At 41.4% G+C, this 21,388-nt stretch overlaps 1 protein-coding gene and 1 long non-coding RNA gene across 3 annotated transcripts in view; both read left to right on the top strand.

Moving 5' to 3' along the window:
• The window catches only part of Rnf217 (ring finger protein 217), a 109,055-nt gene that overhangs the window by 37,803 nt on the left and 49,864 nt on the right, over positions 1 to 21,388 (top strand). The window lies entirely within an intron of this gene.
• LOC106010678 (uncharacterized) lies at positions 982 to 14,662 on the top strand. 2 transcript variants are annotated; one of them, XR_015442565.1, is made up of 3 exons: positions 982 to 8,308; positions 9,980 to 10,082; positions 13,524 to 14,662. It is a non-coding gene; the product is annotated as an uncharacterized LOC106010678 (long non-coding RNA). The 2 variants fall into 2 exon arrangements; XR_015442564.1 differs by lacking the exon at positions 13,524 to 14,662 and adding an exon at positions 10,509 to 10,525.

Raw genomic sequence — 21,388 nt, 5'->3', positions numbered from 1 at the left:
TAGATAATTCAGGCTTGGTTTATATGACTGTAGAAACAGTATTTAAAATGTGCCAAAAGGTCATTTATACCACTGCTGCATCCTTGAGGACCAGCAGTGGGCTCATCATGTTTCTCGAGGCACCATCAGCCGGCTCCATCTCTGAGGGTCCTGCGGGCTCCCTAGGAGCTCAGTGTTGAATGCAATGGCTTTGCTCACATGTTGTCAAGGACAGTGTGAACAAAGAGTAGAGGTCGCAAGCTGAACGTCCCTTTATGTTGCAGATGTGTATGCTTGATTAATGAGAAAAGAAATTGGGATTTTTCACTTGAGATTCCAAAATTCACATTATAATGACTCAACAGTTGAAACTATGAGTCAAGAATTGAAAATTTTTAATTGAAGGAATTACCCAGTGGAGGCAATTAATACTTCTTAGCTCCTAGCTACAGGGCCTCCAAAAGAAAAATATTGTATAATCATACTTGCCTAGCACAGTCTCTAGTATAGTGCTGTTTTGCTGGTGGTTAATTTTTCTATACATCTTATATAGTTATAATTATTGACAAATGTACAGCCTGCTTTTTCACTTAGATTTATTTCATATACGGTTTCCAATATTTTCAGATGTTATAGTTTATATTTTTTGATTTTTTGATTTTTTGAGACAGGGTCTCGCTGTGTAGTTCAGGCTGGCCTTGGGACTCACTGTGTAGCTCAGCCTGGCCTCAAACTCACAGCAGTCCATCTGGCTCAGCCTCCTAGGTGCTTACATTACAGGCATACGCCACCACACCTGGCATATACCTAATTTAATCAAAGTGTAGTATTTCACTAAATGAATGTGTTAACATCCTAATAGTATCCCATCAATAAACATTGTAATTATTTCTGAGTTTTGAATTTTACTATTAAAATTAAACATGTTGAACATCTTTGCATATAAAACTCATCAGTATTTTGAATTTATTGTTATGAAAAATGTATATTAATTGGATATATAAACACCTTATATACATTTATTGACATTTATGTATAAAAAGTTCTAGATAATCTTCTGAGCTTTATCTTCCAGTTTATTAATTTTGCCTTCCATTCTATGGAGCCTATAAATCAACTTGTCAATGTAATTATTTTAATGGCCGTGCTTTTCATCTAGAATTTGCTTTGTTTGCACCTGCATTATTCTTGCCTAATAGTTTCTATTCCTCCCTCTATCTCTTTGCATATTTAACACCCATGTATTTAAAGTCTCGTTCCCTTTGTTTTGTTGTCTCTGGTGTACAGGGTGCACACGTCTTGTGTTTGTGGTACCTGGTGCTCCCTGTGTCTCCTTGTCCTGGGTCTCGCACTCGTGTCCCCTGTGGTGGTGGGACCTTGCTGTGGGTGTCCCTCATAGTCCAGGCCGGAGAAGCAAAACTAACAAAGAAGGAGCCACCGCTCAGTCCTGGAGCAGTCACATCACCTCCTGCTGGGGCGCAGCCATGATAACACAGACGCTGGGAGTGCAGCCATCCCAGCAGTCGGCCCTGTCCAGGCCTGGATTTCCCACTTCTTGGAATGATCTTTGACTCTGTCAGGGCAGAGGAGCCTCTTCAGTGATGGGTGCTGTGCTGTGGATCTCAGATATCACCCCAGGGGCCATGCGTTGAAGCTTTGGTGCTCTTAGGCAGCCAGGAAGCCTTAGGAGGTGAGGTCTAGAGAAAGGAATTAGGTCATGGGGTGCTCTGGGGGCAGTGCTGGGAGCCCAGGGGGCCTCTGCCTGCCTCCCCCTTCCACCATGAGTACTCAGGCACCGCAGCCAACCGGCCATGGACTGAACCTTCTGAAACCATGACCCTGAACCAGCCTCTCCTCCTGTGAAGTTGGTTATCCCAGGTGTCTTATTGTAGTCGTGGAAAGCTAACACTTTAAGTATCATTTAGTCTAGCAGAGAGAGCAGCTCTTGGTAGCTTTGGCCTTTACCTCAGTGAAAGCCTTTCTCTCTCCTCCTTTGGTTGACCGTAGCTATGGGGTGGATCTGGCTCCTGCCTTGGGCCTAACTTGTTTTGTTTTGGTTTGGTTTGGTTTGGTTTTTAACCCTAGAGATGTTCCTTTCTTGAGTTCAAGTTTAACTAGGTAGCACAGATGTTTTATTTAGTACTTGAATGAGTCTGTGGCTAGTAAAGCAGTTTTTTTTAATTGGCTCAATTCATAGTATTGAATGGAAGTCACCAAATTACTTCCCTAAAAGGTTTGCTCTACCACCAGCAACTCACAAGAGCATGAGTTTCTCCTGAGTGACACTGGCACTGAATGTTGTCATTTAAAGTAATTTCTTTTCCCCCATACCTTGTTGCATGTAGCTTTATACCTTATTACATGTAATTTTATCACTGGTTCCCAGAGAACAAGTGCATAGATAGACTATTCCTCCCTGAGCACAGGTGTCAGAATTTATGTCCATAGAACGTTTTTTTCTTTGACTTTGTACCATTTTCTATGCTCATATTCAGGAGATTATTGCTGGTACCCAGGTAAAGCTACACAACAGGAGCATCAGGCGTACATAATTAGCTGTCTTCTCCTCCATACCCCTCAGCCAGCTCCCGGAAGGACAGAAAAGCTGGGTTATGCAGAAGAAGCACGGTGATTTGTGTCGTGGGAGCCCTTGTGATTTCTTCAGCACCTCCTGTCAAAACCACTTGTGTACAGGCAGCTTGCAAGCCTTCAAGAGCAGCCCGCCCCCCCACTTTCCTGGAAGCAAAGGGATTTCATTTTAGATGATTCCATCTTTCTAGGAAAAAGGGGGTATGAATGAGAGAATATAAATGAGAGAATGTGAATATGAGAGAGAAGGAACATTTGCATGGAGCTATATCCTGCAATAATTCATCACTCTACTTGCATTATAATTATAGGTCTGCTTTTCTTCCTTTCCCTCTCTTCCTCCTGCCCTCTCACATCTTTCTCTTGTGTTTTTGTTGTTTCTTTTTCTTTCTGTTGTGCATTCCCTCTGAATGATACGGACAAACACCAAAGCCTGAGCTTCCTGTTATCAGAGGTAAACTGCGGGCAGACGCGTTCCGTCTGCATGCACGTGCTTTGGGAGAAATGTTAGCAAAAATTGTTTGTATCTGGAAATATTATTTTCAGTAGACCTCACCCATGTTATATAACAGGATCTTCTAAAAAGTTTAAATATCCATATTTTTTGCAGTTATTGTAGACTGGCTTCAGTAAAGAGTTTGATGAAATGAGCAATATTTTCTTACCTTCCTGCCCTTGAGTATTGCTTTAAAGAGTGACGATGGAATTATTAAGTGGGAGGTGTACTCCACTTATTGTGACTAGAAATTATTTCTTTTTAGCACAGGAACTCCTAGAGCATAATGATTTACCAGGTTTTTGTGTATTTTATTCTGGCCTTGTTCGGTATGTTCGGTTTTAGCTTCTATTCATCTTCTCCCTGGTGCTAATCAGGTAGAATGGATGAACTGATTTAATCAAGAAGTATTAAGAAGACATTATTTGGAAGATAGAATAGTGCAGACATCTAAGCAGTTCATGAAGTAGCTCAGGGGAACTTGGGTTTCACAGATTTGAGTGCCAGGATCAATTTCTGTCCTCGTGATGTAAACTACTTCACATAGAATCCCTAGGAAATTGTATTCAAAAATGCTTCAGTCAGGTTTATATTGTCCAATAAAAATAATTTGTTGTGTAAAAAACAATACTCAACCTTTGAAAATTTAGGGGGAACCCAAGTCACTGCTCTTGTTTAATGTAGACTGGCTCTTAGGACTTGGCTACGTAATGCTGTCAGCACAGTTGCCAGCCAGGGCACTTTTGCTTCTTTGCTGCTAGCCACCCTGTACCTCACAGGCTGGGCCAGGCACTGCTGGGTTGGGTGACTTAGGTATTTCCCCGCACTGTTGTACCTGTGTGCAACAGACTGGAGACTCAGTGGTGTCAGATCTGTGGCTTCCAGAGTCCAGCCTTCCCATCTGTCGGGTCCTTGAAACTGCGGCTGCCCTCATGATTTCCACAAGCTAAGCCTCAGGAAAACTGAGCAGTGGAATTGAGCTACAGTCTGGACAGGCGAGCGCATTCAGCCAGTGGTGCCTGTTGCTATCTCGGAACGCTCTGTAAGGTTCGCCACCACCACAGGAAGCCACTGATTGGCACTGTTGACCCCTTAGCAAGAGTTTTCAGATTTGGAAATTACTTTGGAAACAGTAATTCTGAAGGCACCATTGTAGGGGGATAGGCAGTGAAGAATTTAAGCAGTGAGGTAGGGATGTTAAAAGGGAAGTAAGAAGAGTACCAGATATGACTTTTCTTTACTGTAAAGTTTTGTCCAGGGCGACTGTACTGTAATCTTGAGGGGCAGAAGAGAACCGAGGACTCAGCACAGGCAGAGTGCAGTCAGGCTGTCTCCCCTGCGGACCTGTGGGTAGTGGCCACCGTTTATGGAATATCTGCCGTATGTCAGCTGCCGCTCTCTCCTGCTATCCTTCACTAGCAGGCAGTGTAAGCATTATTAGATTCACCTATAAAATAAGGATCAAAATTCGGAGAGGCTAAACACTCACTTTCTAAACCAGAGTAGGAGTTGAGTTAAGTTTTTAGAGGATCTGACTCTAGGTTCCTAGGGTAGTAGTGATTTTCATGACATTATCCCCCCATCACTTGATTTTCAATGTCTGAAAGCAAATACTGAGTTTAGTGTAGATGCATCTTTTGGTAAAACAGACCTAATATTTTTTCATGAAGATCAGGGGCACATTGAGTTTCAGAAAAGTCACCTGTAATTTAAGAATGCTTAATTCTAGTTTTTGGTGCTGATTTCCTGACTTCTTTTTTTTTTTTTTCGGTCTTCATAACCATGTTAGTTTATGTTGAAGGAGTCACAACACGAGGTGCCAACCAAATACCTTTTTTTATTTTTTTATTTTTTTAAATACCTTTTTAAAAAATGAGAATCTGCTTCTTTTCAAAGGAAACATTGAGTGTCTTGGATCTAACTGAAGACCTACATTAAGTGAAAGCAGTCAAAGGTAGTTTGATATCCAGTCATTGAGAAAAGAAAATGACCTTGAAAGGAAGTATTAAGAAAATATGAAGGAATAAAAGGAATTGAGTCATTTTAGATATTTCCAAATATTTAAAATAATGCATACACAATCCTAAAGTAGTCAATATTACTAAGAACTATCCTGCTCAGCCTGACAAAATGAGTATTTTTCAATTAGAATAGCTTACCTAACAGACTTTTAAAAACAAATTAATAATCCCTGTGATAGCTACAATGCACATTACATTATAAATGTGTTCTATCATTTCTGCAATGTGTTTTTATCTGTCAGTTGAATTAGTGCTCCATATACCTATTCTGAGTATTTGGGCTTCTATTTAAAATATGTTTTCATAGTGATTATAATTTTATATGAGCCTCACTGATAAAGGTAGATTTACAACTAAGGTATTATACTTCTAGACAACATTAGTTTCGTGTTTCACAGAAATTTATTCTATTTGAAATTTTCATGAATCTGTTCTTATGTTTTCCCTTGTTACTCCTTGGCAAAATATGGTAGCAAATAACCTGAGGAATTAAAATTATTTTTACTTCTGTAATATGCTTACATCATTAATATTGGCATAAATTACATGTGATGATTTGACTTAATTTGATTTTTGGCTTTAAATATCTCGTGCAGTATGTTTGATATATATATTTCACTTCCTTTCAAATCCCCATTTCATAACTCCTTACATTGTAAGTATTCTTTCCAAATTTGAAATAAATTAAGACAGCACAGTCTTTGTTATGAGTAGTCTTTTAGATAAACAATATTAAATGTTTGTTCCTTAAATCACTTTATCTTGACTTTTTCCTTAAGACTCATTGAAAAGGATTTAATATATTTGAAATGATTGACAGGTAAATTTGACTTTTTTCATTGAGTTAGTATATGTTTGTGGAACACCTACTGTGTAGATTACAAACTGTTCATGATTCACTTAAAACATACCCAAACGAGTGCCTGTTTTTTGAAGTTTACCTTCTAGTGGGGAGGAACAGGTAATAAATATTTATAACAAGATAGTGACGAGTGGTTATTATGAACAGAGGAGCAGAATCAGGGTCAGAGGGAGGTGGAGACAGATAAGATGTGTGTGTCCATGTGCTGCCTCTGAGTGTGGCAATAGAAGGGTTCATGGGTGAGAGTGTGCCTGGGCTAAAAGGAATCTGAAAATTCTGGCCTTTTTTATGCAGAGTCACTCATGCTAGTTCATAGTGAATATGCAGCAGAAGAAAAGTATGAATTCTGAGAGGAGAGAGGTAGCAAAATAGTCCGTATTCATTCACTACACTGCAGCTATTCCTTGTGTCGCCTCACTGAGGGGCAACCAGGAAAAGCACAAAACATTTTATCTCATAGATCTGACTCAGATACTCACTTGACCATTTTTTACCCACTGGGTCAGATTTATCAAGTAAATCGCATACAACAGCACAGCAAGCAAAGCAGTGCTTACTGTTAACTTGTGACCCGAGTTCGTGTAAAGCTTAGACAGAGAGCACGGGCTTGGCGTCACAGGGAGGTTATCCTGCCAGGCTGTCTCTGCTTGCAAGAGGAATTTATTTCACTTATTATTTCTACTCGTCTGCTTGTTGTTGGCTGAGAACAGCGTCGCAAACATAAGGGCTTGTATGTGCGAAAGTGCACAGGGGTGCTTTTCTCCAGAGGGCCTCAGGCAGCCAGCGCCCTTGGAGGGATTTCCCGGAGCTGGGCACAACGGCTGCCCTGTCTCCATTAGGACACCTCCGCAGAGCGGGAGGAAGGGTTTGGGTATTAATGACGCCAGGGACTGATGCCCTGCTGGGTTTTGCTCCCCAACTCCCTGGGACAACGCTGCGTGCACCTGCAGATGAGGTGTAGAGAGAAGAGTCTGTGACTGCCGGAAGGGCTTGCTGCCCGCTCTGTAATACTGTGATTAAGTAATGTGGCACAGCTATTCATCAGGTGGTAGATGGCTCTCTCATGCGCTTAATGACTATAGGTGGGATCCTCAAACTTGAGAGATAACTGAATCCTTTACTAATCACTGCCAGAAGCAGTTCAGAATCACAGTGCCGGAGACTCCCCTCTTATGTTGATTCATTCATTCAGGGAGCTACATTTTGCTGAAGAACCCATTTTTGTGGTGAAAGGAAAATTACGTTTTAAGATTAAAAACAAATACCATTTCAGGCCAGGGTGAGCTTCCACATACTTTGTGATGTCACAGTATCGAGGACTGAGTCCTGTCGCAGTCAAACTCTTGGGCACGTCGAAAGCTTTCTTGAAAAGCCACGCGGACCCTGCTCCTCATACTCAGTCCTCAGACCACCTGGGTGTGGGGACAAAGTGGACCCCATGAATACGCCAGCCATGTGCTTCTGTGTTCCCAGAAAAGCCCTATCCTTGGGCAGTTTGGATGCTTAGGCTTTCACCTGTCTCCAGGCCGCCGCTTGCAGTTTTCTTGCTATCAGCGGGTATCTGAGTTTTATCAGGTCACTTAAAATTTTTGATATTCCAGAAAAGGAAGAAAAAGGGACACATTAAGTACATATTCTAAAGCTGTAACTTTAGAAAACTATAAACCTGAGTTACTAGATATCCCCATGAGAGAAATCTCTTCAGAAAATTAGTGTTGATTTTTAAAATAGCTACATATTAATCAAATGTCTCTTAAAATTTAGTTTTAGGGTTAGCAATTTTCCAAGTTTTCCTGAGAAAATAATCAGAAATGCACACACATAAATGTAGTAGAATATTCCTCAGTTTGTGATATAATAGAGCAAACATGGAAAGCTCTAATGCTGAATGGCAGAGCTTAGTAGAAGTTTAGTTAAGAAGGAGATTGATTTAAGCAAATGCAGGTTAATGCTAGAATAAGCAATATGGTTCTTTATTCTTTGTACTTTTCTAGATCTTAAGAAATTTTTCCAAAAAAACCTTGTAGGTGAGAAAATAAAGACAAAATATAGCAAACGCTTAAGACCTCTTACAGCAAAGAAGAGCAGAGAAACTTAAGGGGCCTGAGGAGCCTGTGGCGCCACAGAGGGTTAAAGGGAGGGCGAGGAGAGCTGAGTTTCCTGGTTGCGCTTTAATGCACTGGTGGTTGGTCGGTCAACCGGTCACCCGTGCGTTTTCAGGCGGAGTCTGCAGAAAAGAGTCCGCAGGGTGAGGCCGCTGTCCTCAGAAAGCCAGGCGGCAGGACTGGCCAGCACTGTGTCACGCGGCGCTAGCTCTCCCTGATGCCCGCGGCTCCCTGCGCTGGCTCGTTTATGCACAGGGTGAGCTTATGCTGAAAACCCGCCTTTCCCTCAAGTCTGGGACTGGGTGCTTGCTTAGCAGAAACCCCATGGAAACCGCGAGCTCTGAGTCTCCGAGGAATTGCCCTGGATGACAGCACCTCCCACGCATCCAGGGCCGGAGGCCCCTGCGCCTGTGCAGCTGCCCTGGGAGGGGCTCCGGAAGCCTGGGCCTGCTGTCCACTTTCCCTTTGCTGATTTCCCCTTTTGCTCTAAAAAATCTTAGCGGTGAGCAGAGCTAAAGTGCAAAAAAAATGACACGCCCATATGCAAATGTGTTCTGCACAGTGCTTTTGGCAACAGTGCCTTTCAGGCATTGAATGTGTCTTATAGGAAAGTCGTACAATTTTCTTACGATTTCAAGTAGAAAACAGTGTTTCCCTTTCCTAGTGAGCTGTGTCTTTGTCTTTAAACAAAAACAGCTATCTTGAGTTTTTCGTTTGCCTCTGCCCTGAGACAGGAGTAAACGGGGGATTAATTGGCAGTGTCTTGAGTGGGGTTTTTAAGTCAGCAGCATTAGCGCTTTGGTGAAAAATAGGCCAGGCGTGCTTTTACCTGTGTGTGGCAGCTGTATTGTGCATGTCTTTCAGCGTAAGCTGCTGTAAGTTTGTCTGTGGAATTATAAATTAGTCATAGAACACAAGTACTGTATCAGTGTATAAAATACAAAAGATAAATCATCTTGGGGAAAATACTTGTATACAGGTTTCTTTCTTATGGGAAGCACACACATTTTTCTCCATTTGATACCAGGGTCATGTGTTACATATATAGGTCTGTAAGCTCAAGTCTAGTGTATATAATCCTATGAGTAAGACAGATTTAATTCTCCTTAATTATTATATGTGTATTTAAATATCATTGGCTTTGGGGAAGTTATTAAATTTAACTGGCTGTATATTTTTACAATGTGGGCAACATTCACCTTAATCTTTCTATTCAGATTGTATTCAGTAGTCACTTAGGGCATAATATTATAAATGATCTAACACATTCAGCAGCAAAAGATAAAAATGCAACATAGAATTACACAGCCAGTGATACAGAAAAGCATTTAATCCCTGTATACGGAGGTTACTGCATATTTTATTGACTTTACAACAGAAGTTACTATATATTCCCATTGATCAGATTTTTCTGATGCATTTAAAATGTTTTTGGTTACACCAAAAAGAGCACATAATCAGTTGAGAGTTGTTGTAAGTATAGCTACTAGCCACTTCTATTACTGGGTGTTCAGAAGTTTGAAGGTGATGTGGAACTATTAAGCTCTATGTTATTTATAAAGACATGGTACAAGGGCTCCCTGCTTCGGCATTAGCACAGATTAGAGTTAATATAGAACCGTGAAATTCTTCTGCTTCAGCTCTGTATTTTGTACAGCATTTAAAATAATTTCTTTTGTCAAGACTCCCACCTTACATTTGAGGAAAGTTGCAGTTATCTTTATTTTTATGAAATCAAGTGATTTGATGGAAATCCAGGAGGCATTGGTGTTAGGGGAAAAAGTAGAATTATTTACTGTCTTTTCAGAATTTGGCTTAATTCATACCTCAATTTGATACAACAGAATGAGATCATTGTATTATTTTAGGAACAAATCTTGAGTAGAAGAATTTTCATTGAAACCATAACATTTTGTTTATGTTGAAGGCTTTCCAAACACATTAGCATGAATGAAACTGGAGTTTTAACTCACGAGGACAATGAGAATAAAGGACAAGATGGTGGACCAGAAATCCAGACTCATTTTTAGGTGAGAAGTGGCTGGAGCAATAATTGACTTAGTAGAGCTTTCTAAAACTTAGATGATTGAAAAAGGCATACAAAGAAGAAAGGTGTTATTCCACATGCCTGTGTATCTCAGAAAGCCCTGGGCACGGTCAGTACCAGCATGTTGGGAAGACTCGTCGTGGGGTGGGAAGTGGTAGAATTAGTGGAAAACGTAAATGGGGAGGAAGAATATCACCGCCCTCACTGCAGCTGACCTCGCACAACTAGGCGGTCACCTCTCTCCTAGTGTAAGGAGGCTGGGTCTTGCAGGCAGGCTGAGGTAGAGGTGGGTTAGAAAGAGGCGTGGAAGGAAAACAAGGATCTAGGCTAATCCGCATCAAGAGTGGAATGTCTCCATCACTCCCTTTGGCCACATGTTCTAACCCTGGCATCTGACATCCACCTACAGACATGAACGTGGAGGACTCTTCTCTGGAGAAAGTGTAGAGCCCCCAGGACAAGACCTAAGGTCGCCTGATACCTGGTGATTTCCCAGCAGAAAGGCCAGTGTGGGATCTGGTCACAGCCAGATGCCCATCTGGTAACCACATCTTCCAGTGCGCTCCATACTGCCTCACTCAAAGATGGGCTGCGTGATTCCTCCATGAGGACCCTCTCCCCTAGGAACGGGGTATGCAGCAACAGTGCAGTCAACAGGGAGCCCAGGACACAGGAGGAAGTAGCCAGCCCGGCACCAGGACAAAGGCTGTGTCATGCCGGCACAGAGGCTTTGGAAAGCCAGTGCACGGAAGGAAAGCTGAACTGGATAGACTGTATCAATCTAATTTTGTAGACAAAAACATTTTTGGTGAATTTTCCGATTCAGTTGGAGAGTCCTAAGAAGCATTACCAAAAGGATATAGAAAGCTAAAAAACCAAGAAATGAGAAAACAAGGAAGAATATAAGTCTGTGATGCAGTACCACTGTAGAAATAGAAGAAATGAAATGTCAGCATGATATATTATCAGTGTAAATAGTAAAGATTGCTTGTTTAGTCACCACAATATTCTAGCTGTGGAGTATTAATTAACAAAAAGGTGTACCACGACTATGGGAAGATGAATGGAAGCAAAAAGGTGAAAAATGTCTGAGAACACTAAATTTGAATTTCTTGTAGTAGATGATAGAGACAAGCCTAGTAGAGGAGTGTTAGCATGTTTAGCTGTGTGAAGGTATACTAGCTGAAAGAATGACTAAGTTAAGGAATTGAGTTGGATCTCTGTTTTTATTATCTACCTTTTAAAAATTATTTTAACTTTAGAAAATAATGGGCATTTATAATATTGGTCAAAATAGAGTGGGCAGTCACATGTAGATGACCTGCCTAAGTCTAAATTTTAAGGATCCTTGATGTGATTATATTGCACTATGACTTTTGGCAAAGCCCCTAACCTTTGAAAAGCTGTGGTTTTATCATTTACAAAATGGAAATCATTACAGTAATTATAATATCTTCCAGTGAATACTATGAAGAGAAAACAAAATGCATACTGAGCACTTGATACAGTCTAGGACATATTATCAGTGTTCGGATTATTAATGTTACCTTACTATTTTGCTACAAAGGTATTTGACTCTTTAAACTGGTACATTTTTGTTAGGCTAAAGGAAGTCAAATTACATCTGAATTTTGCCTTTACTACCTTTACAATCAGTGATTTTGTCTGGATATTTAGTGAAGTATCTTTCAATTAAAGATCTTATAGCCAAATATATTTTTACTTTTAAAGCTAGCTAGAGCTATTTACAGAACTCCTCTTCTAAGGTGGACCATTAGTATTCACAGTACACTATTCTAAAGTGAGCCTTTAATTTATATCTACTTACATTGCACATATTTCTAGAATGTGATTCTGAGGTGACTGGTCCCCATGCCTCCTGTGTATAACGATAACTGTTCCCTCTTGGTCCAGGGCATGGCATTGGTGTCCATTGTTGGTGAGACTAGATGTGTGTAATGACCACAGCCGGCTTAGTGTGGAAAGTTCCATTCCATTAGGAAAATCTGCTGCTGCCTTATGTTTGGCAGTGCAGAACTTTGGATGCTCAGCCAGTGTTTAAATTCAGGGCATGATTAATGTGATTGTCAAAATCTACCTCTGAATACTTCTCACGGAGGCACAGAGACCACCAGAATACTTAGTAGTGTACTGATTATCTGTCCTGCTTTCGACATCACTATTCTCCTTGGTATTCTTTAGTTTTTTACACAAGAATTCCTTACCTCTTCATCTAGATTAAGAATACTTTTGGACAAAATATAAAAAACAATGAGAATATATGAATATACTTGCTTACTTTTGCAAAAAGAAGCAGGAAGGCTAAATTAGAAATGATGAAGTGGTTACTTCCGCAAGTGGGCATGGAGTAGGAGGGGTAGTGTGCCGTGACAATGTGCCGAGTATTCTTTTCATATGGCTTTGACTTTTGAAACATATGACTGTTTTATTTACCTAAAACAAAATTAAATCAAAAAAATGTTAAAGTGTGCCTGAAAGTAGAATAAGAACATAAACAAAGGAACTGAACTGTTTCTCAAATTGATTGCCTAATCACAAAGAATTAATTCAAACAACTTTCAATCACAGCGTGCTGACTGCACACTCAGGTGTGTTGTGAGTAGGAAAGACTTTCAGACACATCTTTATCTTTACATCATGACTTGTTCTTGCTCTTTGGCTGGTATGGTCATTAGGAAACTCTTATATGTTTAGGGAGATAGAGTAAATAAAGAAGTTCATGCCAGTTTCCTCACAGAGAGAAAAGAGAGTTACAATAAGGAATGAGGGAAGGTGAGAGATTGTAGTATTGCATTAGAATTGGAGGCGTCCGTATGAAATTATGATTGAAAATAAAAGGGAGAAGCAAAATGGACAGACACATGCGCAGAGAGGCGGACAGATTAGGTGGGTGATGTAAAACAGCTCCGACCTTTGAAAGGGCTCACAGGCATGTCCAGCCCATCTCCCAGCACTGCAGAAACCAGCTGACCACAAAGGTGACTTGGAAGAGGAGAGCCAGGGGACTCCTGCCTCTAGTGGACAAGAGAGCCAACTGTCAGGGCTCCTCCTTTCATTAGGTTCCCATAAACCGGAAGCAGGCAAGCATGTGATCCAGACATCAGGGAAATCCATCAGGTTCATAATTTACAGTTTGCATCCAAATGCACCTAATTAATAGACTTCAGCTGTAGTTGTTTCGCTCCTTGAAATAGGTTGATGCCCAGCGAACAGGCCAGGGAGGGTCAGCTTGCTGTACTGTCCCCTGCATCTCAAGGAGGGTCCCACCCAGGCGTCAGTCTTTACACCTGGTTTCTCAACACTGTTTTGCCTTTCTGTTCTTTTTTTTAATCTATAATAAAAATATTTTTGAAAAGGAAGTTTTGTTACATATATATTAACTATATTACATATTTTTGTGCAGCCCAAGACAGTTCCTCTTCATGCAAAAATACCAGGGCAAAAAATAAAGAATCAAAGTAGAAGAAAATAAAATAAAGAATCAAAGATTGGACATGCCTGGCTAGAGCTAAAAATACCGCAGTAGAAATAAGTGCATTTCTAAAGCTCAGATGTTGGTTTCAAACTTTAATTCTTCAGTAAAAGAAACAGGGCTCTGGGCAAAAACACCTGATGCGGGCTGTAGGACAAGGAGACCTGAAGAGTGATGCAGACCCATCCAAAGACGCTGACCTAAAGGAGCTGACTGCTCGCCAGATGTGGGCGATGTGAAAGACAGCAGTGTACTGTAACCTGAGTAAAAAGGGAAATGCTGAGTCTGTGGTAGTAATCTAAAAAGATCCCAAATGGTGGTGTGAATACTCTTATACGAAGGACTGCCAGGAATAAATACAGAAGAAACCAGAACCTGAAAAGTCACTGTTTTGCAGTCCCTCCTGCAGGGTCCCCCACAGCACCAGGGGATGGTGACAACACTGAGGAAAGCGTTGTTGGGGACAAAATGTGGCTGCATGGCCAACGGCTGGCCAGTCACGCGTTCATCACACAGGAGTCACTTGTGCCGGAGAGGGAGCTGGCAGACAGCCCTGTGCAAGGGGCCAGCTGGACAGCGGCCGTGACGGGGTAAACTGAGACCCTGGGCTTCTTAGCCTGGCCTGTGAGAAGAGGACAGCGCCAAGAATCTTCAACCGGAAGCTCGCGACAGGGCAAGACGGAACAAAGCCAGACAGTGAGGCATTCTGCAGAACAACTGGCCCGAATTTTCCAAATTTTTAAGGACAAATTATTGTATTAAAGCTGGCCTCAAAAATAGCTGAAAGAGAAATGACAGCTAAATGGACTGCGTGATCCTTGATTGGATGCTAATTTGTTTTGCAATCAGCTACAAAGAACATTTCCGGGAAATTGGGAAAATATGAATGTGGAATTTATATTAGGTAACAAGATTGAACCTGTGCTTCATTTTCTGGTGAGATGATTGCATTGTTATTAAATAAAACAATACTCCTATCTTTTCAAATAGTTAAACGGGATGGGTGAGAGAAATGAAATCTTTCAAAATAGAAAGCTGGAATAAATAATTTGATAGATTATGGCCAAGTATATGTGCCTGGTTTTTTTATTATTAAGTGCTTTAGTAAATTCTTTGCTAAATACAAGAACTTGGTAGGGATTTTTTATTTTGTAAAAAAGAAAGTATAGAATAAAAGGCAGTCAGTGTGTTTCCTAAAGTATGGGTTAGATCTTAGAGAAGTGTTTTGAAATGTGTGATCAAACCATTTTTAAGACATCAAAATCAAAATCTTCCTCAGTTGTCGCTTAAGGTATCCTGTACACTCATAGAAGATGCCCTTTGAAAATCATCTGTTTTTTGGAAAAGGAAAAATCTCCTGCTAAAACAAGACCCATTAAAATAATGGGTTGCCAGTTTTGCCTGTCATATTAAGGTCACACTTGGGCCCATGGTGCATTCGGCTTCGCGGGGAACCTGGCAAGGACCAGGAGGATGGAAGATGCTGCAGAGGTGCCTGGGTACCTGGGTTGGGCTGCCTTCTGCTGCCCGCTGCCCTGCTCTGCAGGTTCCAGGGTCCTGAGTGGGTTCTCCTCAGCTGCTGGCCTTAGGAAGAGATCTTCTGGCTGGGGGACAGATGTCTGCCCTAGTTGGGAAGATTAAATTTCAGTTCATTCCAGCAGAGAAGTGCTGTGTGCTGACTACGCAGGGCCGGGCCCTGGTGCTTCCAGAGATACCAAGTTAGACACAGGGTCCGTGCCTGTGAGAGGATTGATTGTGTCCCAGAGGAAGAGGGGGAGTTGGCATCTGTTGGAATGCAGTGTGGAGCCATGGCTGGGGACAGGACCACGAGCTGCGAGCCCCTGGCCTGGGCCCAGTCTCCGCACCCTTCGCAGGCCGGTCCTTCTCCAGATGGATGCCGAGCCCTGTCTCCAGATGGTTTGGGGCCTTCACAGAGCCATGATTCAGAGCTGTGCGATCTGCTTGTGTTTTCCTTTAATTGCTTTGCTTTCTGATGTTAATTCTTGCAGCTAGGCTGCCAAGTAAACATCTGTTCAGGGTTGGAGTCTGGATTCAGGCTGGCTGCTTGGCTGCTCTCTCTGGAAACTATTTTTACTTCACACAGAATATTGTATAACCTCCGTGAAGACTGTAGTGTGTGTCAGACTATCAAAGGTCAGCACAGGGCTGGAAAATCCACGGCAAAGGCAAAACAACAACTACATATACTGATCTATATTAAAATGTACAATTAGTAAAATACATACATATATTAAAATAATACTATTACCATTTTTGCTTGCCAAATTAAAAGCAAAAGCTGTGAAGGTTTTTTGGTATTGTTTTTATTGTATGCCCGTTTTCTTTTAATTATAGTCCTCCTCAGAGCAAAATCTAGTTAAATAGTTACTATCATGGAATGTAAGTAAATATGGCCTTTGGAAAGCAGTTTGGCAGTATGTGTTAAGAGTTTTATAATAATCACATACTTTGACCTAATAACTCCAATTCTGGGACTCTAGCCTAAGGAAATATCTGAAATACAGAAAAAGCTCTGTGCACCACCTTATTCGTCTGGTATTACTCAAGACAGCATTAAATTGGAAGCGGGCATCCACAGCGGTTACTGTGGCACCTCTACACTCTGACGTGTGGTACAGCATTAGGAAACATTGCTTACGGTCCTAACAACCCAGAAAAGGCTTGGGTGGTGTTGTGTGGGAAGGCAAGAGGCCGGGCTGAATTGAGTACATACGTGTAGAATAAGCATCATGTGTCCAATGAGGAAACGTATGAAGAAATTTATAACAGTAGTAGTTGGATGATAGAACAAAGCCTGAAGTCCCCTTTTCTGCCTTCCAAATTCCCTGTTTAAAATCAAACTCAAGCTTTTTTGGTTTGGGGGTAGTTTCTGTTCTCTCTCATAGCATGATGTGTACACATTACAGACAATAGCGAGCCACTGAATTTTTAGTTTACCAGTAAGTGTTTGGTGACTAGAGCATCAATTAAAAACTAATGCCTGTCAGTGTTCTTTCTTTGCAGCAGCCTAGGAACACCTTGTGGGAGTTGCACAAGCAAAGCTGGGCAGAGCGGAGGCCCGGTACAGAAAGGGTGGGAAATACCCCATTCCTGCATCTGCCTTTTCTTTCAGGCAGCACACAGGGCGCAGCTGCTGAGGCAGAGCCAGCCACGGGAGAGGCCACTCTTTATGAGTCCTGGCCTCCAGCCTGCCCTAGGACTGACCCGGGTCATCTTTTCATAACTACTGATCAGGGCACTGCTGGTCACCTCTCCCTCCAGAGCCCCTCAGCATAGTCCAGAATCAGACACTTAACTCTTCCCCCTACAGGGCCACGGTACACACAAGACAAAACAAGTGTAAGAAAACCCCTCTCTTCCCTGTAATCAGTGTCGTGCATGGTTTCCCTTAGCCTCAGTATCACGGCTTCCTGCTTGACCCTTAGCCTCTGGGGCTGAAGATCCTTTGCCTGACCCTCACCTAGAAAACCTCATAGCGGCTCTACTGACCTTCCTTGGAATTTCAACAAATATTTTCAGCACCTACTCTGCCAGGTGGTGAATAAGGAATTAGAGATGGAAGAAAGACTGGGCATGGTTCCTGCCCTCGAAGAGTTCATAGAGTATAGTTATGAAGACCTAAGCAGTTATTCTCGAGTTAGATAAATAAAATTACTTGAATAATCATCATTTGCTACAGAAGCAGATATTGTCAGGGGTCACCTGATGCACTTTTGAGAGATTATGAAAGTCTTCTGGAAGATTTGACTTCTAAGTTAATACTGAAAAATTTAGGTAAGAAAAATGTGTGTGAAGTAAGTTCCAGGTAGAAGGAATAGTATGTGTGAGAGCCAGAAGCAAGAATTACGCTGTGTTATATACATGTACATAAAATGAAGCTTAAAGGAAAAAAGAGTCTAGAAGCAAAACAGAATATGGTGGGAAAATAAGGAGCCCAGAAGGGAGGCCCAGGTCATGGGTTGGGCCTTTAGTTCACACACTAGGGTGTTTTCACTTTATCTTGCACACAAGGGTCTTAGTTATTTCAGCGAGTGACGTGTCATGATCAGACATTTTGAAAGTTACCCAGAGAAAAGGGAACTCTTGCCCACTGTTGGTAGGAATATAAGTTGGTACATCCATTGTGAAAAACATCACGGCATCCCCTCAGAACATTAAAAATAAAACTACCACATAACACAGCAGTTCCACCACTGCCTATATACCCAAAATAAATGAAACAGATATGTTGAAGAGATACCTGCATTCCCGTGTTCACTGTAGCACTGTTCACAACAACTCGGACGCGGAAACAACCTAGTGTCTGTGGGTGAATGGATAAAGAGATAGGCTATAAATGCACAATGAAGTGGGCTTTAAAAAGAATGAAACTGTCTCATTGGCAGCAGCGTAGATGAACCTAGAGGACATCATGTTGAGTGGAATGGGCCAGGCACAGAAAGAGAATTACCACAGGATCTTCTGACCCATGTGAAATCTAAAAAATCAAACTTGGAAGCAGAAAGTAGAATGCGGTTACCAGGATCTGGGGAAGGGGAGACTGGGAAGAAGTTGGCCAAAGGATAGCAAGATCCAGTTAGGAGGAACAAGTTCCGAAGTTCTGATGTACATCCTGGTGACTACAATGACAATGAATCTTACGCTTGACAATTCCTAAGAGAGTCTATTGTGTTTTCACCACAAATAAGTACGGGAGATAAACAAAACAAAAAGAATAATCTGGAACCCAGATTTAGTGATTATAGAGATCAAAATATGTAAATGGTTCTTTGAAGTGTTAATAAAGTGGGGTTTTGTTGAGGACAAGAAGGAGAGAGAGAGGGAGAGAGAGGAGGTGGGAGGGGTCAAGAGGTGGCCATTTGTTTCCGGTTTCTGGGTGAGGCTCTGTGATGATTGAGAACACGAAGGACAGTGGCCAGTCCCAGAGACGCGGGAGGTGCCAACTTTGGCTTTAGGCCAGTGGGTTTGAGGCTTTTGACTGAAGACTTCAAGTAGGGAGTTAAATGTAGCTCTCCGAAGCTCAGCCTGGAGGTCTGCACTCTGGCTAGTGCGGAAGCTTTCGGTGTATGTAGAATTGAAACCATGGGGACAGAAGAGGGGCACCCAGAAAGATGACAGTTTATTGTGGACAGAGACTGGGAAGCCTTAGGAGATAGACACAGCAGAGTCCAGAAGGGTTAGAAAGAAAGAAGGAAATCATCAGAGTGTGATATCCGAGGCCTCAAGAGAGAAACAGGTCAACAGTGTCCCGTGTGGCAGAGGACACAGTAAGGTTAAGGATTCAGAAGGGCTTTGGTGACCAGAAAGTCATCGGAAGTGTTGTAGAGTGACAACCTGGAGGAGAGGAGCTAGATATCTAGATGGGTTTTTAATGAGGACATGGAGACAATAATTAAGAATCTTTCAATTAGCTTGATTGAAAATGGAAAGAGGATAAAGGCTAGAAACCAAGGCATGTAGATTTGTAAAGCAGTTGGGTTTATGTTGCTTTTGTGGTAGGAGAGACTTGTATGTGTTTAGATACATGTGTGATTTTTGCACCTGTAGAGAGGTGGGTGGAAGTGTGGTCCTCCTGGGAATCTTGGGGAGTCCTGCTCTAGAGGATGGAGATATCTACAGGCAAATATGAGTGGGGAACAGAAGTTGAAGGTGTTTTCAGCTGACCACGCTGGATCGTGCCATCAAGTAGGAGGCGAGATCGTTTCTTGTGTGTATCCCTAGGTGAAAGGAAAGATTGAGGTGGAGCGAATGGGTAAGAGAGGGGTGCCTGAGAATGTTCCAGAGAAGGGCTGCCCCTGAGTGACAGCAGCTCAGGTGAGCTCGAAGACCCTCATCTTGTCTCCAGGACTGAGGAGCATGAAGGCGTGTGCTTCTCAAGTCACCATGCATAGAAAGGCACTGGCTGCTCTTCATTATTCCAAGAGGTGAATTTTGCAGTCTGAGTAGGCTTTGTAGTGTCACTGTGGTAACATGTCCAGGCTCTGCCATCACTCGGTTTGAGTAAAGCTCCGGTACATTGGTACATTTTTCTGTCTGGCCTTCTTACTTACTCTGTGCTTGGTATTCTGGTAGGATGTTTATCAGGAGTAACTGTGGGAAGGGGTGGAAAATGCTTAGAGTCATGCCTGGTGCATATGGGACAGAATGTAAATGTTAGCTGCTGCTGTCACGGCTGTCGTCATCGAGTTTGTTCTGACTGTGACGAGTTTCTGGTGGGTTCTCGGTTCAAGCCTTTACTCCAGATCATTCACTGAAACATATCAATAGACATTTCTGTGGTCAAAAACATGACCAAAATCACCACTTTCCAGGGCTGGGTGTGAAGCTCTGTGTCAGCTGAGTAACCAATCTGCCAAAATCTATCTGTCTTACTGAATGAAATTTACGAAAATGAAATCAAATAAAAGATACATAATAGCATTATAAGTTCATAGCATAGTAATAATAGGAGTAATACTATCCAGGACCTAGTTGTAAATATTTATTAAATGAGCTTATTAAGTGGGCACGACATCATTTGTCCCATTCTAAATAATACAGACTACACTATATAAAACCACTGAAATTATGTAGTTATTCTCTTTATACTTGTACCTGTGTTGCACTTACAAGAGAAAGGTGTAAGAGTTATTTGAGACAATTTAACTTTCTCTTATTATTTACTATGTTAAAGTACTGTGATGTTTCTCAGCGTTCTGCTACTGCTGGTGAAAGCCTTCTGATGTCATCAGTGTCTTGATATCTTCCTATAAGTTTATTTACCTTAGCCAGTTTTCAAAGTGAATTGCTATTTCACTTAAAGAATTTCACTTTTCATCTATCTCATTTCTAATACAGTAGGAAATATTTACCTTTTGTTGACCAGTAGCAAAGTCAAAAGATATTAATTGTTTTGCAATCACCCAAAGAAATTAAAAAGGTCAGGTAAAAGTAGAACAGGTCGTTCCAATTTTATTTACAGTACATCAAGACATTTCACACTGAATTTTGCAGTCTTTTTTCAGTCTAATCACAAAGTTTCCAGTAAGAATTTAAGTGTATCCCTAGCCCAGTTATGTTTTACAGGAATCTCTGTGTAATCCTAGAGTGTTTCCTCCCTACATTGAAGGTATTAAATTCCAACATCAAAAGAGAATATAGTTTTTTAAAAAACATATACATTCTTTTCTCTTTTCATATTCAAATACATTTCAATTCAGTTCCTGGGACATATAAAGGGAAATTTGATCTCTCTGCACTAAGTAGTATTTTATATCTGGAAATAATATGTAGACACAAGAAAGGAGGAAATTATTTCTTTGGTCATTGAATCTGAAATCTCCAGGTAGGGAGCAGACTACTCGGGACTGTGTGGATGTGCACAAAGACACTTTATTTTGGCATGAAAAAGCTCTCAAGTTTAAGCACCATGTTAACTTGGTTTATATCTTAGAAAGCACTGGTACTTGCCGATTTCAAAAGACCAAGACCTGTAGGTGCAAAGAAACATAAAGGTTTGTAAGTAAAAATATAGAACATGTCTTTATTCAACATGTCAAACTTGCAGCACCCCCAGTTTGTAAGTATCAACCATAAGGAGTAATTTTATTGCTCTTTTTTAAACAATTTTGAAGAAGGAAAGTTTTTAGATTTTTCTATTTTAGTAAAAACTACTTTGAGATCAGCTGCATGCAGAGAACGTTGCTCCCTGTGAATTAGCCAAGAAGATGGTGACGGGTCTGTCGACCCCCGCGGATTAGCTTAGTTGAGTCGCAGCTGCCTTCTCCAGGGTGTAC

The sequence above is a fragment of the Heterocephalus glaber genome, unplaced genomic scaffold (assembly GCF_053883595.1).
Source record: "Heterocephalus glaber isolate CG9 unplaced genomic scaffold, H.glaber_assembly_v1.0 deba00001550, whole genome shotgun sequence".
Classification (NCBI taxonomy): Eukaryota; Metazoa; Chordata; class Mammalia; order Rodentia; family Bathyergidae; genus Heterocephalus; species Heterocephalus glaber.
This window is presented reverse-complemented; position numbering and strand designations above follow the sequence as displayed.